General features: G+C 34.5%; 3 long non-coding RNA genes across 4 annotated transcripts in view; 1 reads left to right on the top strand and 2 right to left on the bottom strand.

The window, feature by feature from the left end:
- LOC138136831 (uncharacterized) overlaps nucleotides 1–16888 on the bottom strand; it is a 125634-nt gene that overhangs the window by 20600 nt on the left and 88146 nt on the right. The gene's annotated exons all lie outside the window — the stretch shown is intronic.
- On the bottom strand, nucleotides 11012–11588 carry LOC138137072 (uncharacterized). Its single transcript, XR_011161541.1, has 2 exons — nucleotides 11447–11588; nucleotides 11012–11251 (listed from the first exon to the last, which is right to left on the bottom strand). It is a non-coding gene; the product is annotated as an uncharacterized lncRNA (long non-coding RNA).
- LOC138136909 (uncharacterized) lies at nucleotides 13448–16092 on the top strand. 2 transcript variants are annotated; one of them, XR_011161492.1, is made up of 4 exons: nucleotides 13448–13548; nucleotides 13599–13743; nucleotides 13797–14328; nucleotides 15833–16092. It is a non-coding gene; the product is annotated as an uncharacterized lncRNA (long non-coding RNA). The 2 variants fall into 2 exon arrangements; XR_011161493.1 differs by lacking the exon at nucleotides 13797–14328.

The following is a 16888-nucleotide window of genomic DNA, read 5'->3' on the forward strand; positions in this document are numbered from 1 at the left end:
GCCCTATTTTCATTGTTGTTAATAATTTCGACGTTAAAGATATCATCTGGTTCTTCGAAATGTGGAATATCTATTTCTGGATCTTCTATTGGGTCGTCCTCATTCACATCAATTGATATGTTATGCAAAATCATTGTGGCGATTATAATTGGAAGTACTTTTTCAATTTGTACACGTAAACCGATCGCCAAACATGGAAAACGCCTCTTCAGTACTCCAAAACTTCTTTCAACCACATTTCTTGTGGTTTTATGAGCAGTGTTATATCGTTGCTCTGCTCTATTGTTAACAACGAGAAGTGGTGTAAGCAAGTATCTTTTGCATGCATACCCACTATCGCCTAATAAATAACAATTTGGAAATTCGTTATTTTCTAGACGCATTCTTATACGTGAATCATTAAAAATTGTAGAATCATGTACGGAGCCAGGCGATCGCGCAACAACATCGATACATTTTAAATTGGCATCAGAAATAGCTTGAGTATTGATAGAAAACCATGACTTCCTATTTCTATATAATTCCCCATGATCACCTCCTGGAGACTGCACCTTGATATGCGTACAGTCTACTGCTCCAAGCACATTGGGAAATTCAGCAATTTCGTAAAAATCATTATGAATTTTTCGAATTTCATTTCTGCGATCTGGCAAACGTATAAAATAATGGCGTAAAGATGCTATGGCATTTGTTACTCGATGAATTATTCTACAAACAGAAGATTTTGATACGTTTACCAGATCCCCTATGCACATTTGAAACGTTCCAGTAGCGTAAAACCGTAGAGTTATCAGAAGTTGTAACGCGGGAGTGATTGAATCGTTTCGATCATTTAAATGTGCCAGATTTTCTTCAATTAATGTTAAAATTTCCCTAGCGCCAATTTTAGAAAATCTGAAACGTAATTTAAATTGGAATTCAGTGTATTCCGTAAAAGGATCGCCACGCATAATTGGTCTTGGTGATCTTCTTATAGGAGGCCTTATTACCTCATCTGATGAATCCGATGACGATGACGACAACATACTTTCAAAATTGCTTATTCAAGAATTTATCTTATTTATTAGTAATTATTTCTTACTTATCTGTTATCAATTTTCCAAATTCGCAAATTTTCTTATTTTGGTATTAAAATTAAAATGACAAATGTATTGTCACATTAATTTAACTGGGGTTTTAACTGACCAAATTTGGTCAGGTCAGGTCAGGTTTTAACTGACCAAATTTGGTCAGTTAATTTAATAGACGATTTATTGAACGAATAGTGCTAATTGTGGTTGGTGAAACGACATCTGTCACATTTATTCACAGAATAGCGCTAACGGTTTGTTAAATTATTTTTGTAATATCTAGTTGTTAAAGGTGGATATCCGGACTGTTTGTCACCATGTAAACAACCTCATAACGGCCGGAGTCCGTTAAGGGTGTCCGTTATGAGCGGGAGCGGCCGTTATGAATGACCAAATAACTATAGCAACGTAGATCTAAACTTTATTTTTCAACTTTTTTACAATTGGTACAATAATTAATGTTTAATGTTATGGGACACACCTTGAATTAATCGAAATCCGTAAGTCACTAGCAGCTGTAGACGAGATCGAAGATGATGCTTCAGAATTTTAATACCGACACAAGCGCGATTTTGCAGGGAATAACGATGACCTCACTTGCTCTGCGGCCATCCGGACATCGGGAATATCTTGATCGCGATTTTTTATTGATTTCAGTCGTTTATTTTCAACGGAAAGTTAAGTGTTGAACAAATCTGACAAACAGCAGCAAATGGAGACAAGATCGAAGATGATGCTTCACTAACACAAGCGCAAATTTGCAGGCAATAACGGTGACCTCACTTCAGGACATCGGGAATATCTTGCTTGCGGTTTTTTATTGATTTCATTCACTTATTTTCAACGGAAAGTTAAGCGTTGAACAAATCTGACAAACAACATTGAAACAATTTTTTTTCACAAACAACGGTCGACATGACGACGTCGTCCGCACACTTATTAATCATTCGGTTTTTTCGATGGCGTTGAAAAAAATGTATTTTAAAAAGATAATTGTGAACGAATCGTAGAGATATTACAAAAACTATTGTACAATACACGTCCGTTAGGGCCTTTACAGCCTTGCCAGTATTATTCGACTCGCTCTGCGAGCTCGTCTCACAAAATTTCTGGCTCGGCAGTAAAGGCTATCCTAACGGACTTCTACTGTAAAATACTATTAACTGACGTTGGTGAAACCGGCTCTCAAGGTTATTTAAAGTGCGGTGCAAACAAACTTGTCAAATTAAATAATAACTAACGTTAATCACTGGATTAAAAGTGCGGTGCAACCGGCCATTAGTGTAAAATATTTCAGGTTATTGTTTTAATGTTGTAATCTAAAAGGAATTTTTTCAATATTCCAAACTTATAAACGCATTCCCGGAATGATGACCTATTGATGTACGCTCTGTAAATAGTGAATTGAAAAAAGTTTAGAAGATCCTTATCCATTGAGGATTATGAATCTCACAGAAAGCTGTCTAACACCCTATCAAAACAAATAAAACTAGCTAAAAAGGGTTACGAGGAACGCATAGTAAACTCTGATAATCCTAAATCACTCTTTAAGTTTGTCAGACGCGTTCTGGCCATTGAAGCCAAAGAATTTAGACTAAAACGTGCGGACGACACGTTAACTACCTCGGATTATGAAACTGCGAATCTATTTGCTCACACCTTTTCTCATATTTATAATCACACCTTGAGTCAGTCTAAGTTACCTGATCACGAAGTTACACCTGGACGGATAATTACTGATGTTAGTTTCGATAGTGAGTCCATACTTAGAAAGCTTCAAACGATAAAGCCCACGTCTTGCCCTGGTCCTGACAATATCTCACCTTCTATTCTGAGAAACTGTAGTCATCCATTGTCTTTCCCGTTGAGTCTTCTAATGGAACAGTCGTTCCACTCATCTACGTTACCTTGCGACTGGAGAACTGCGTACATTACTCCCATTCACAAAAGCGGTAATAGATTGGAGGCGAATAATTACAGGCCCATAAGCTTGACTTCCTCGGTGGTCAAAATCATGGAGTCCATAATAGTTGACAGGCTTGACAGTTTTACCTCAGAGTTTGCAATTATACCGAAGGAGCAATATGGTTTCACGAAGGGAAAATCTGTTGAAACAAATTTGTTGTCTTGTCTGAACGATTGGTCTTCCCTTGTTGATCTGGGTAAGAGTGTTGATGTGGTTTACTTAGATTTTGCCAAGGCTTTCGATAAAGTCCCAATAAACTTACTGATTACCAAATTGAAGACGCATGGCATTAGTGGACGACTCCTTGCGTGGATCACACATTTTCTTTCCGACCGTAAATTTGCCGTTAAAGTAAATGGAGTTCTTAGTGACTTCTTTGACGTTTTAAGTGGGGTCCCACAAGGTTCTGTATTGGGTCCCAAGTTGTTCCTGTTATATACCGCCGATATTCCTGGCTTATTTCTCTCGCCTTGTGCGATGTTCGCTGATGACATTATAGTATTTTACAGTAGAAGTCCGTTAGGATAGCCTTTACTGCCGAGCCAGAAATTTTGTGAGACGAGCTCGCAGAGCGAGTCGAATAATACTGGCGAGGCTGTAAAGGCCCTAACGGACGTGTATTGTACAATAGTTTTTGTAATATCTCTACGATTCGTTCAAAATAATCTTTTTGAAACACATTTTTTTCAACGGCATCGAAAAAACCGAATGATTAATAAGTGTGCGGAGGACGTCGTCATGTCAACCGGTGTTTGTGAAAAAAAATTGTTTCAATGTTGTTTGTCAGATTTGTTCAACGCTTAACTTTCCGTTGAAAATAAGTTACTGAAATCAATAAAAAATCGCAATCAAGATATTCCCGATGTCCGGAAGTGAGGTCATCGTTACTGCCTGCAAAATCGCGCTTGTGTTAGTGAAGCATCATCTTCAATCTTGTCTCCATTTGCTGCTGTTTGTCAGGTTTGTTCAACACTTCACTTTCCGTTGAAAATAAACGACTGAAATGAATAAAAAATCGCGATCAAGATATTCCCGATGTCCGGATGGCCGCAGAGCAAGTGAAGTCATCGTTATTCCCTGCAAAATCGCGCTTGTGTTGGTGTTAAAATTCTGAAGCATCATCTTCGATCTCGTCTACATCTGCTAGTGGCATATGGATTTCGATTAATTCAAGGTGTATCCCATTAAACATTAATTATTGTACCAATTGTAAAAAAAGTTGAAAAATAAAGTTTAGATTTACGTTGCTATAGTTATTTAGTCATTTATAACGGCCGCTCCCGCTCATAACGGACACCTATAACGGACTCCGGCCGTTATGAGGTTGTTTACATGGTGACAAACAGTCCGGAAAGCCACCTTTAACAACTAGATATTACAAAAAATTATATAACGATACGGATAATTCATTTACGTTGCAAGAGGATTTGAACAAGGTCTTGTGTTGGAGTGAAAGTTGGGGTTTACCTTTAAACAAGAATAAATGTGTGGTACTTCATATTGGCAAAAAAAATACTGGTATGTCCTATCACATTGACGGTGTACGTCTACTTGCCGTGCTGGAACACAATGATTTGGGTGTGGTTGTAAGTGGGAATTTGACGTGGGCCAATCACATCTCGAAACAAGTCAGGAAGGCCAACTCGCGTATGTACATTCTGCATCAGTGCTTCACCAAATCAAACTTACCGTTGATGTCCAAGTTGTTCAAGATTTTTGTCAGGCCAGTCCTAGAGTTTGCCCATCCGGTCTGGTTCCCTGACAGATTACAGGATCTGGAGGTTTACGAGAGGGTTCAGCGTAGGTTCACGAGATGGTGTTTTGGATACCGACGACCTAGCTAAATTTCCTATCTGTGCGCGTTGTTAACTACTGGAATATGCTTCCTATACAACTTATTGAGTCTGAGAGTGTAAATATATTTAAGAATCGCCTGGATGATCATTTCGGTTGGTAAAATCATTTTCTTTATCTCTGAGTAAAATAGCTTTATAAGCTCTACTCATTTTGGTATATAATAATAATAATAATAATTTGCCGTGACAACTGTCTAAATGTCAATAAATTCGCTCTCTAATAAAAACGCGCCAAATGTTGTTGCAAGTGCTTCACTGCAATCCAATGGTGCTACAGAAGTTAGAAAACGCAAAAAATGGACTATGGAAATGAATATTTTCATTATACGGGAATATTTTCGGATCACGAAACTACAGGATGTTGTGAGTACTTACAGGCTTGATTTATTTAAAGCGTTCCAAAGTAAGTACCCCCAGTTTCCTGTTACTATTCAAAATTTAGCTGACCAGAGGAGAGCCATTATGAAGAAAAACTATATCCCTTCGGCAATTTTAGAAAAGATCAAAAATGATGTAAAGTTAGAATTGTCAATTAATTATTCTGACAATAATGAAGTTTCTAATAATTTACTCCAAAATTCTGTTGAACCGCAAAGTTTACAAAGTTTATCTAATCATAATGACTCTTTCTGTCCAATTATCGATTCACCAAACACCATACAAACAGACATACATAATTTAGACTTGAGTTATAATGATATACATGTTATTAATCAAAATTTTTACTACCATCAAAATTTTAAAGAACAAATTGAAGATGAATTTAATAGAACTCTGAACGAATTTGAACATATTGAACCATTTAATAGACCACTATTACCTAAACAACAAAGCTCCAAAAAATTCTTTGCAATGATTGAAATTTTAAATCAATTCATTTTACCTAAATTTGTAAATAACACCACAAGTTTTAAAAAATTACACAGTATTATATATAGTGGAGCTTTAACAATTATCAGATTAAATGGATCAAAAGAAATTGGCCAGACAAATAATATAAAAACGAAAGAATTACCAAAATGGGAACAAAGACTAAATAAACGTATTAATAATATCAGACGAGATTTAGGTAGAATAACTCAAGGGTATAAATTCTAATCATCTAAATAATTGTATTCAATCCATTTTAAATAACAATCGAATACATTGTTTAAAATATAATGAATATAATAAAACATTAATAGAAATCAAAGACACCTTATTACAGAAGTTACATATTTATTCTAAACGACTCAAAAGATATAAAAATAATAAACAACGGAAATTTGAAAACAAACTATTTAGAAATAATGAAAAGTTGTTTTACAAAAATTTAACAGATAATAAAACTCAAACTAATAATGGTACACCAAATATAAACGAAATTAAAGAATTCTGGTCAAACATATGGTCAAATGAAGTTCAATTTAATAATCAGGCAGAATGGATTCCTCATTTAGAAAATGATATACCAGATAGTAATAATCGACATCATATTCAAATTAGCCTTGAAATTTTAGTTAAAAATATTAATAGTTCACATAATTGGAAATCCCCTGGAGGTGACCAAATTCATAACTTTTGGTTAAAAAAATTTACTTGTATTCATAAATGCTTACTTGATCACTTTAACGGATTTATTAGGGAACCTAACACATTTCCAGAGTTTTTGGCCCATGGTATAACATATCTGAAACCAAAAGATTCCGATACTAAGAATCCATCAAAATATAGGCCAATCGCATGTCTACCTACAATTTATAAAATTATGACATCTTGCATTAAAGTAATAATTTACGACCATTGTCAAAAATTAAATATACTTAATGAAGAACAAAAGGGTTGTGTTAAAGAGTGTTTTGGTTGTAAAGAACAACTCATAATAGATACGGTAATAATGGAACAAGCTAGAAAAAATAATAGAAATATTTATACCGCATTCATAGACTACAAAAAAGCCTATGATTCAGTACCACATTCATGGTTAATTAAAATTCTTAAAATGTATAAAATTAATTTGGATTTGATTAACTTTTTATCTCATGTTATGACATTTTGGAGAACTACTTTAAATTTATCAATAAACAATACTAAATTAAAATCCGAGCCTATTCAAATTAAACGGGGAATTTATCAAGGAGATTCTTTAAGTCCTTTATGGTTTTGTCTAGCCATTAATCCTTTGACAAATCTATTAAATAGCACTGGATATGGTTTCAATATTAGACTTAATAATACCACACTATCCAAATTAAATCACCTTCTTTATATGGATGACATAAAACTTTATGCATCAAAAAAGAATCACATTTTATCGTTACTAACAATAACTGAAAATTTCTCAAATGATATTGGGATGAGTTTTGGTATTGATAAGTGTAAAATGCAATCAATATGTCGCGGTCATTACGAACATTTAGAATATATAACTCAAGAAGGAGAAATCATTAAAAATTTAAATAAAGGAGAATTTTATAAATATTTAGGTATTAATCAATCAAATCATATTCAACACTCAATTATAAAAGAAAATTTAGAAAAGCAATTTTATTTTAGAATTAAATCTATTTTAAAATCAAAATTAAATGGTAATAATTTAATTAAAGCAGTTAATACATATGCTGTTCCATTACTGACCTATTCTTTCGGTGTTATAAAATGGTCCAAAACTAATTTACAGAACATAAACATTAAAACTAGAGTTCTTTTTACTAAATTTAGTAAACACCATCCTAAATCTGCTATTGAAAGATTTAATTTACCACGCGAAAACGGTGGTAGGGGTTTTTCAAATCTAGAAATACTGCTAAAAAATCAAATTGCTTCACTAAAAAATTATTTCCTCAATAGAGCTCGTGATAACACCTTTTTCAATGCTTTGGTTTCAGCCGATAAAGGCTACACACCTTTAAATTTAAGTGATAATATAATTTCAGACATTGTTAAGCCAAATATACCTGACACAATAGCAAATATAAAACAGAAGTCTTTACATGGGAGATACTTTAAAGAACTGGAACAACCAGAAATTAATATTCAGGCCTCTCATGCATGGCTTAAGAAATCAAATATTCACCCTGAGACGGAGGGTTTTATATTTGCAATACAAGATCGTGTTATAAATACAAGAAATTATAAAAAACACATATGCGGTTTGCAATCGATAATTGATAAATGTAGGATTTGCGGAACTGAAGGGGAAACAATTGAACACATTATATCTTCTTGCACCGTTTTGGCTCAAAGCGAATATAAAAAACGACACGATATATTCGCTAAAATTATACACATGAATTTAGCTGTTAAATTCAATTTATTAAAGAATACACAACCACATTATAGTTATACACCAGAAAGTTGTTTGGAAAATGACAGTTACAAGTTATATTTTGATAGAACAATTTTAACTGACATTCATATTAAGCATAACAGACCAGACATTATAATTTTAAATAAACAACAAAAGCAAGCATATCTTTTAGATATAGCTGTTCCAAATTCACATAATATAACACAGACATATAACACAAAAATTAATAAATATTTAGAGCTGTCCGTTGCTATGAGAAATCTTTGGTGTTTAGAAAAAATTTCGATTTTACCACTTGTAATTTCAGCAACGGGAATAGTACCGCAATCTCTTTTTAAAAATTTAAAAATTCTGGATTTAGATAACACATTGGTAGTTGAAATTCAAAAAGGTATATTATTATACTCATGTCACATCGTGAGGAAGTTCCTTAACATTGACACAGAACATAATACACAACAAAGTCATAATGCGGAGGCGAGACGCCGGTAATTATGTTGATAAGCACTGCACTATTACTTGATAGTAATATCCGTAATAGTGTACTATTGCGGCCAAAAAATTTCGTCCGTCACTTTCAAGGCCCTGACATGAAGTGTAAACTACCCTTAAGCACCAATAACCTCGCTTTGTTATCGTTATTGTCATTTTGACAATCTGTCATTCAGTCCATCAGTTCAAATTTTGTGAATACAAAGGACAAGTTCCACTCTTACACAATTACCACACGACCACTAGTCGCTAGTGGCACTAGAGACTAGAGGCAGACTTGCGGCTATTTTTGGATTAAAGTACCAAACAGAGAACCGTGGAAATTACACGAGTATGCCGTAGTTTTTAAAAAATCAAACGAAAAACATTAAGGTAAAGACAAGGAAATGAAACATTTATTTTTGTTTAAATACTTAGCTAAATCAAAAGATAAAATGAATGAAGTTTAAAATCAATACTTGGTCATTGCTCCATTGGCGTCAATAACTCGTCTTATACGACGCTAGATGGAGAGGCATAAATCTCTGTGATAATTCCTATGTAATGATTGCCATGCATTAGTAATCGCAGTCAAAAGTTCTGCCCTATTCCGAATCACTTGTCGTTGTTGCAAATTACGAACCAAAAATCTGGACTGCGACTTGGCCAATCAAGAACGTTTATGCTACCATTCTGCTACCCTATGTGCTGAATGCATTGAACAATTGTCTTGTTGAAATATGAAGTTAAAATTCGGAAAAATTCTTGAAACTAAAGGCATCATCACGTCTTCAAGAATCCTAACATAACATCACTGTTGAGCCGATCTTCTAGAGACAACATTAGCCCAGGTCTATCTACTGAAATCCATGCCTATATGTTTGCCGAAAATCGACTGCTCCTTTCCGTTGTATTTGCTTGTATTTACCCCTTCAACAGCCGTCATAAAAGGGCTATTGCGTAATCTATTGAGAAGCATATTATCTTCTTCTGCAGTAAATGTGCTAGGCCTCCCTGAGCCTTGGCGTCTTTCAATAGTTCCATTCCATTTTGTCTCCATTTTTGAAGAATGGACGAAATTGTACTTTTAGGTATACGAAGGTCCATCGAAATCTGAGCTTGGGACATTCCTCTTTGTGCAAGAGTTACTATTTTGATTTTATTAAAATTTGATATCGATGGCATTTTGCTTGACTTTCAAAAGTGACAAGTAAAAACATCAATCATAATGACAATAAGGAATGGACTACACCGATTTTTTTGAAATGACGGAAAAATGACGGCCGAAATTTTTTGGCCGCCATAGTATGTACTCCGGCAAAATTGCCGTGCCGCCGGGTGGAGGTGGGATAGTTGGCGAAAAACACTTATGACGGCCGGTTATAATATCATCTACCACAAACTGCGGCTAGCACCTAAAGGCTGTATTCATTATAAATTCTTTTCAGCTAGTTACAACTGCGTTCACTGAAATTATGCATACTTTGTCGGACAAAATATTTAAGCATATTTCTATTTAAATTAATTAGATTTTTTGAATAATAGTTAAAAAATTAGATGTTAAATCAAATTGGCCGCTGATAAGTAGTGGAAACTGTGAAATATCGTTTATTTTATGGGAATTCCTGATGTATATTTCTAAGGATCGATCCTTGGGACGCGTTCTCGAAATGACTTTCCATACATACAGTGAGTTTTTTTTTAAGACTGGCCATAGGGATTTACGTGCTAATTTTTCAACCCCCTGTTAACTTTTGTTCCCATGAAAATATTCAAACCATTTTTGGAACAAAGTTGGAAGATTTTTTAAACTATCGGATAGATTACAATTCAATATCCCAAACTGTCGAAAAAGTTGTGAAAAAAATATTTTTTAGCGCACCGAAAGCGTCCAAAACTGGAGATCGTCAGGTGCTGGTTGAGCTAAGGTACTATATCTTTAGAAGGTAGCGCGATTCCGCTCCACAATTTTTTGCCTGGAAATTAAAAGAGAGGACATTATTGGTAAATCCCGTAAGTGTGACAAAGATAGAAGTATACACAATTTTAAGGGATGTTTGTATCGAGTCAGACACATTCTATCTTTGTCACACTCACAGGATTTATCGATAATGCCATCTCTTTTAATTTCCAGTCAAAAAATTGTGGAGCGGAATGGCGCTACCTTCTAAAGATATAGTACCTTAGGTTGAGCCGACAATGGCGCTACTCTGGCGGCCGCTCGACGTACTATGATTTTGGCGCCCTAAAAAATATTTTGTGTGCAACCGTACGCGAAATGAGCACTTCGCGTGCCTAGAGCAGGCCGCGAAATTGAATTTCGCAGCCGTTGCCTTGACGACGGCCGTAAAAGTAAAAGTCATTTCAATATTTATTTATTATCACAATTACAACATATCTATCTCTATATTTGCGGTGTGATCTTACAAAATCTGGATTGGGTACAGTTAAAATTTGATTTATGCCAGTTTTTGTGTCAGGAACGGCCGCTATTAGTACAGAATTTTCATCCGGTTTGAAGTTCCCGCCAATTTCAAATGGAGTGGTCGCCTGATGATTCGATGATTGACGTATTGACGAGTCGGTAAAAAAGATCGATCTAGAACAGACACGTATGAATTAGGTTAATTTTCCACCGGTCAAAAAGGGAAATATCTAGTAACTAGTAAGTAGTAACATATCCTGAATCATGAATGGCATCAACAGACATTTTGGTTTATTTGTCTCTTCGCACGGCATCTGATATTTCCACGATTAAAATAACCTAAAACTTATAACAGAATTTAACGTTTACCTGTCACAATAAATAAATTCCAGTAAATAGGTAAGCCAATGCAACATTATCCGACAGGGTTTTCACATTCTTCTTGTTACATCAGTCTCAAAGTCACTGTAACATTTTTTATATTGCTGTTTCGATTTTTCAGGTTTCAAATGCGACACTGCACAATTTATAATCTTTTTTTAACTCTGGATGAGTACACGGAACAAGAGCTGCATATTTGCGGTATAATCTTACAAATTCTGGATTGGTGACAGTAAAAGTTCGTTTTATGTCAGTTTTTGTGTCAGGAACGGCCACTATTAATAAAGAATGTTCATCCTTGATGTCATCGATAGACATTTTGGTTAGTTCGTCATCGTCTCTTCGCATGGCTCCTAATATTCCCATGATTAAAATGACCTAAAAAAAGGGCAGATTATACAGCAAATTGATCTGGTCTCGTGTCAATACCTTACACTTTTTCACCTGATAACCAACTGATTTTTTTTCAAAAAAGGTACCAATTTCAGAAACTTCGTAACACCAATGCCATCCCGTATGTTCAGCGTGAGCTTCAACATTGAATATGTACTCCATAAAGTTGAACTTTTCACAGTTTTTGATTTTTCCATTAAATAAGCCAAAACAACATTCTCCGACACCGTTTTCACATTATTTTTATTACACCGCTCTTTAAAGTCATTGTAACACTTATCGTACTGCCGTTTGGACTTTTCTGGTATTAAATTGGACACTGCACAATCTGGGGAAGTAGACGGAACAAAAACGTTGTAATTTTTTGCGACATTTTTCCAATTTTTCTCAAAATGAATTGTTTTATTTATGTCGTTTCCATAGCGACATGGCGACATGTAGGCCGACTTTATTTTTATTGACAGTGAAGGAAATTTTACTTGTTCATTTTATAACAAATTTTCGGGTTGCACACAAAATGTAGTGTACACCTCGGCTACGAAATCCTTTGACGACCTCGAGATTGTCTTGTCTCGGCCGCAAAGCGGCCTTGACGACAATTTTTCTCTCGGTTCGTCAAAGTAGGATTTCGCAGCCTTGCTATACAAATAACTATTTTTCACAACTTTTTCGACGGTTTGGGATATTAAATTGTAATCTATCCGATAGTTTAAAAAATCTTCCAACTTTGTTCCAAAAATGGTTTGAATATTTTTATCGGAACAAAAGTTAACAGGGGGTTGAAAAATTAGCATGTAAAACCCTATGGCCAGTCTTAAAAAAAACTCACCAGTGTACCTACCAGTGTTCTCTAGTAAAAATTTTTTCCACAATAAATTTAAATTTGCGTCTGCAGGCATAGAATGAAAGGAAACATTATCATCAGGATTACTTGAATTACACGATTTTATGCAGCACTTTCTTACGTATGGCATTTTGTAAAAATAAATTGACAAATATTTTTGATTTTTCAAAATTAGCCGCCTATCGTAATGTACATGACTGAAAAACAGCGTGATCAACAATGACTGAGTCTGTTGGCAATGAAACAATTGAAAAATATTGGTGTTTTTCTGTTTCGTAATTGGCACTGACCGGATGTTTTAACTTGACACGACATTTAAAAAAAAATTTGGTTATGTCGGGTATGTTTATGCTATTACAAAAATGACCCTTTGATGGTAAACGTCAAATTCTCCTGTCAACTCTGTCAAAGCTGACAACCGGAAATGCGTTTAGATTACAGTAGTACCAAAATCATTCAAATTTTCATTGCTACCAACAGACTCAGTCATTCTTGATCACGTTGTATAAGGGATGTCTATGGCCCCTACAACTACAATAATTATTTTACAACGCAATGACAATATGAAGTGACAGAACAAGTAATGAAATGTAAAGTTGACAATAGTTGCATAAAACCACTTTGCAACTGACCTTCGAAAATTTACATAGTGTAAGGTGACTGGTTGCAGTATGTAACAGAAGTTTTGTTAGTGTGAATTTTATAACAACCTTTTTTAGTAACTTTTTAGTAATTATTTATTTGAGGTTAGGTAGGTACAGCATAAATAAATTAAAAGAACGTGTTAAGTTGCTATTTTTGTCTATTTTTTGGTTGAAGATGGGGCCAAACGAGTTTTCTACCTTTTTTTAATGTAGAATTGATAATCGCCAAGTGCCTGCCAAATTAATTTTATTGTTTTAGTACTTTCGGAATTGTTCCAATAAACTAACAACAAAACAGACGAATCGGTCAAGGAATTGCGTATTTTAGGACATAAATGTGCAATGTCAATTCTTGCAGATCCCCTGTTATGTTTTTTCTGACACGAAAGAAGATTTCAGATGAAGTGAGCAGTAATCTTAACTTGTACTGTTCCCATCAGGATTGGAATAATTATAGGTGGCACAAGTTGAGTAGAAACAATAAAATATAAATTCAAGCCACTTTGAAATGCCCCAAAATATAATCCCTTTAATAAATGTATTACATAATTATCAAATTAGGAACTAAAATTTTTCAAATGATGGCCGTCACAGACTTGTCCTAAAAATAAGGGCAGATTTTCAAGACATTCGGATCTAAATCAAATTATCCAGCGAGCCTTAAGTTCTATCCACATTTTCTCCTCTCTTGAACCATGTGGCCTCTTGAGAGATGATGATAAAAGACCTGATGGTGGTACACTCATTCCATGGAGTAAAGGTCAACGCCTAATATGGGATGTAACATGTGTTGACACTTTGACTGATTCTTACATAAGAAAAACTTCCATAATTGCAGGATCAGCTGCTGAAGAAGCAAGTAAACGAAAACATGACAAATATCAAAATTTAAAGTCTGCAAATTATATTTTTAAAGCATTAGTTTTCAAAACATTAGGTCCATGGAGTTTGGAATGTAATACATTTACCGATTACTAAAATTTACACAAGTAGGTCTGACCTAATTTCTTAAAAAATTACAACATATGTTTTTGAAAATATACATTACATTAATATTTATTTAATTACTAGATCACTTTTTACAATACTTGATAAGCTTAAATTTGTGAATGAAACGTGGAGTTACCAAAACGACAAGCTGCAAATTATTCAGTCACACGTTCATCAAGTACCTTCGCCCATTTCTTCTTCATTCTCTCCTCTCACATGATCATCACTCTCATTCATTTCTATTTCGGCGATAATAACTTCAGGAGCTTCACTTAAATCGTACTCACATAAGTTGGCTACATTTTCACTCATATCAGAATTACCACTCACTTGCATATTTGAATCACCTATTTGCTCGTGGTCACTAAATTACAAAAAATCACTGGCAGATTCAGACAATGATGCTTCATCATCAGAATCATCTGAATCTGCTAGTGATATTATGATCGGAGGAATATCTCTGTAACTAAAATTACCCATTAGTTTTTGCCAATCTTGTGTGATCAATTTTTCACAATGAGTTATGCTATCACTCCACATTTTTTGAGTATATCCTGATAGCGCTTCGTCCCATACATCTTCTACTGCTTTTTTTTTGGAAGGTTGTGATTGTTGTGAACTAATAGTTTTATTATAGTAAGGCTTACAGAATCCCCAAACCAGCTCAATAGGATTGTATTGACAGTTATAAGGTGGGAGTCTCAACACTTCAACACTTTGAGTATATAATAACTCGTCAATTTGGTATTTTTTGGTGCCAATGCGTGATCTAATAATAGTCATTAATTCTTTTTTTGTTAATTTCATACTAAAGGGAATTTTGCGTTCAGTTAGCCAAGATTGTAAATTTAATTTGTTCCAAGAATAGGTAGGGGGACGCTCTACAAGCACCGAATGATACGGGGCGTTATCCATTACCACAACAACCTTTTGGTGGAAGCATTGAAGCGATGGAACTAATTGTTCTTCTACCCATTTTTTGAATAACTCCCCGTTCATCGTTTTATGATAGTCGGCACTATCAATATTGCTGTTTAAAAGGAATTTGCAACCTTCCAAAAATCCAAATTTACAGCCTGCGTGGAGAACGGTAAAACGCTTACCCTCAGTGACTGTAATTTTTTTAGGCATAGTCCTCCTGTCATTTTCATTTAACCACCGTCTTATTGGCGCACGTTTCATCCAAAAAGACAAATAAAGCATTTTCTTCTTTATATTGTAAATATTTCCGCAAAAACTTAATTTTCAATGATTTTAACCTGGGAGTTTCGATTAAGATTTTTCGGTTATTTACTTTTTTATATTGATAACCCATTGTTTTGACAATAGATCTAAATGTTGTTAAGCTTCCGATATAGTCCAATTCATTTTTGGCATAATGGTACAAGTCTGCCATGGTAAAATATTTATTGTTCTCGTTCAGCCGATAAATATGATTATTTAGATCTTGTTTAAAATCATATTTTTGAAAGAATTCGGACTTAGGTTTCTTTCCTTGTTTAGGATGGGAAAAAGGTATTCCGGATTTATGCTGGGACATTATGGCATGGACAGCACTTCTTGAGCACTAGAAAAAGCAAATATTAAAGGAAAGGACACAAGTTTTTGAAATTGGACCCAAAAGAGAATCAATTTTTGCATAATAAATAAAAAGATGAAAAGATCCTGAATTGAAGGCGTAATGTAATGTAAATCTGATTTTTGAATGCTGTGTTGATGGCGATGTAAAGTCTAAATTTAAGAATAAAGAGTTGTTCGTGAGCTATTGTAATATAAAACACATAAAATGGATAAATTGCATTGTATGTATGTATGCTTGTATTGTAATTAAATCAACCGTTCATACCGCAAAAATATTCTGAACTTTCGATTCAAGTTGACGTTGGGAAGCTTCCGGGTATGCAGATTGCAATTCTAACGTGCATCTCACAAGCGATTGTTTCATATGCTTTGATAGCACAAGTCGTTTTGGATCCATTGCTTCTAATTTTATTGCAAATTGTAATTTATTTCAATAAATGCCGCAAATGAATTTAAATGTCAAAATTGTTGACAAGTTTAAATTTCAGCAATGCTACCAACAGTGATTCTTCAAAATTACCAAACACGATGAGAGCTAATACCAACCTAATTTTTCATCTGTGGTTTTTTGCAACTTGAGTCAACTTTACATCATAGCCGGCTTTATTGATGACATATAGTGACTTCAGCGTTACCAACCATATTCTGGGCCAGCCAGATGTCGGTACCATAACGTAGTTGTAGGGGCCATAGGGATGTCCATAGAGAAAATAAAAATACTATAGAATGCAAAGCACATTACAAATTTTGTGCAAATGTTTTTGCGCACCTACCACAAGCCACCAGACGGCGTATAGTCGGAATTTAAATAAAACAAATGTTTTCAATTGTGTCACTTTTGACTTTTTATGTTGAAAAGTTTTGAATTTGCGAGTCTGCAGTGTTAAGATATGTTATCGTTTAGGTCCAACGCGGCATACCTTTCCAAATCCTTGTAAGTACGCTCAACGTTTAAATGAAGTGTTGAAGCAGACGGGC

Source organism: Tenebrio molitor, chromosome 8 (assembly GCF_963966145.1).
Source record: "Tenebrio molitor chromosome 8, icTenMoli1.1, whole genome shotgun sequence".
Taxonomy (NCBI): Eukaryota; Metazoa; Arthropoda; class Insecta; order Coleoptera; family Tenebrionidae; genus Tenebrio; species Tenebrio molitor.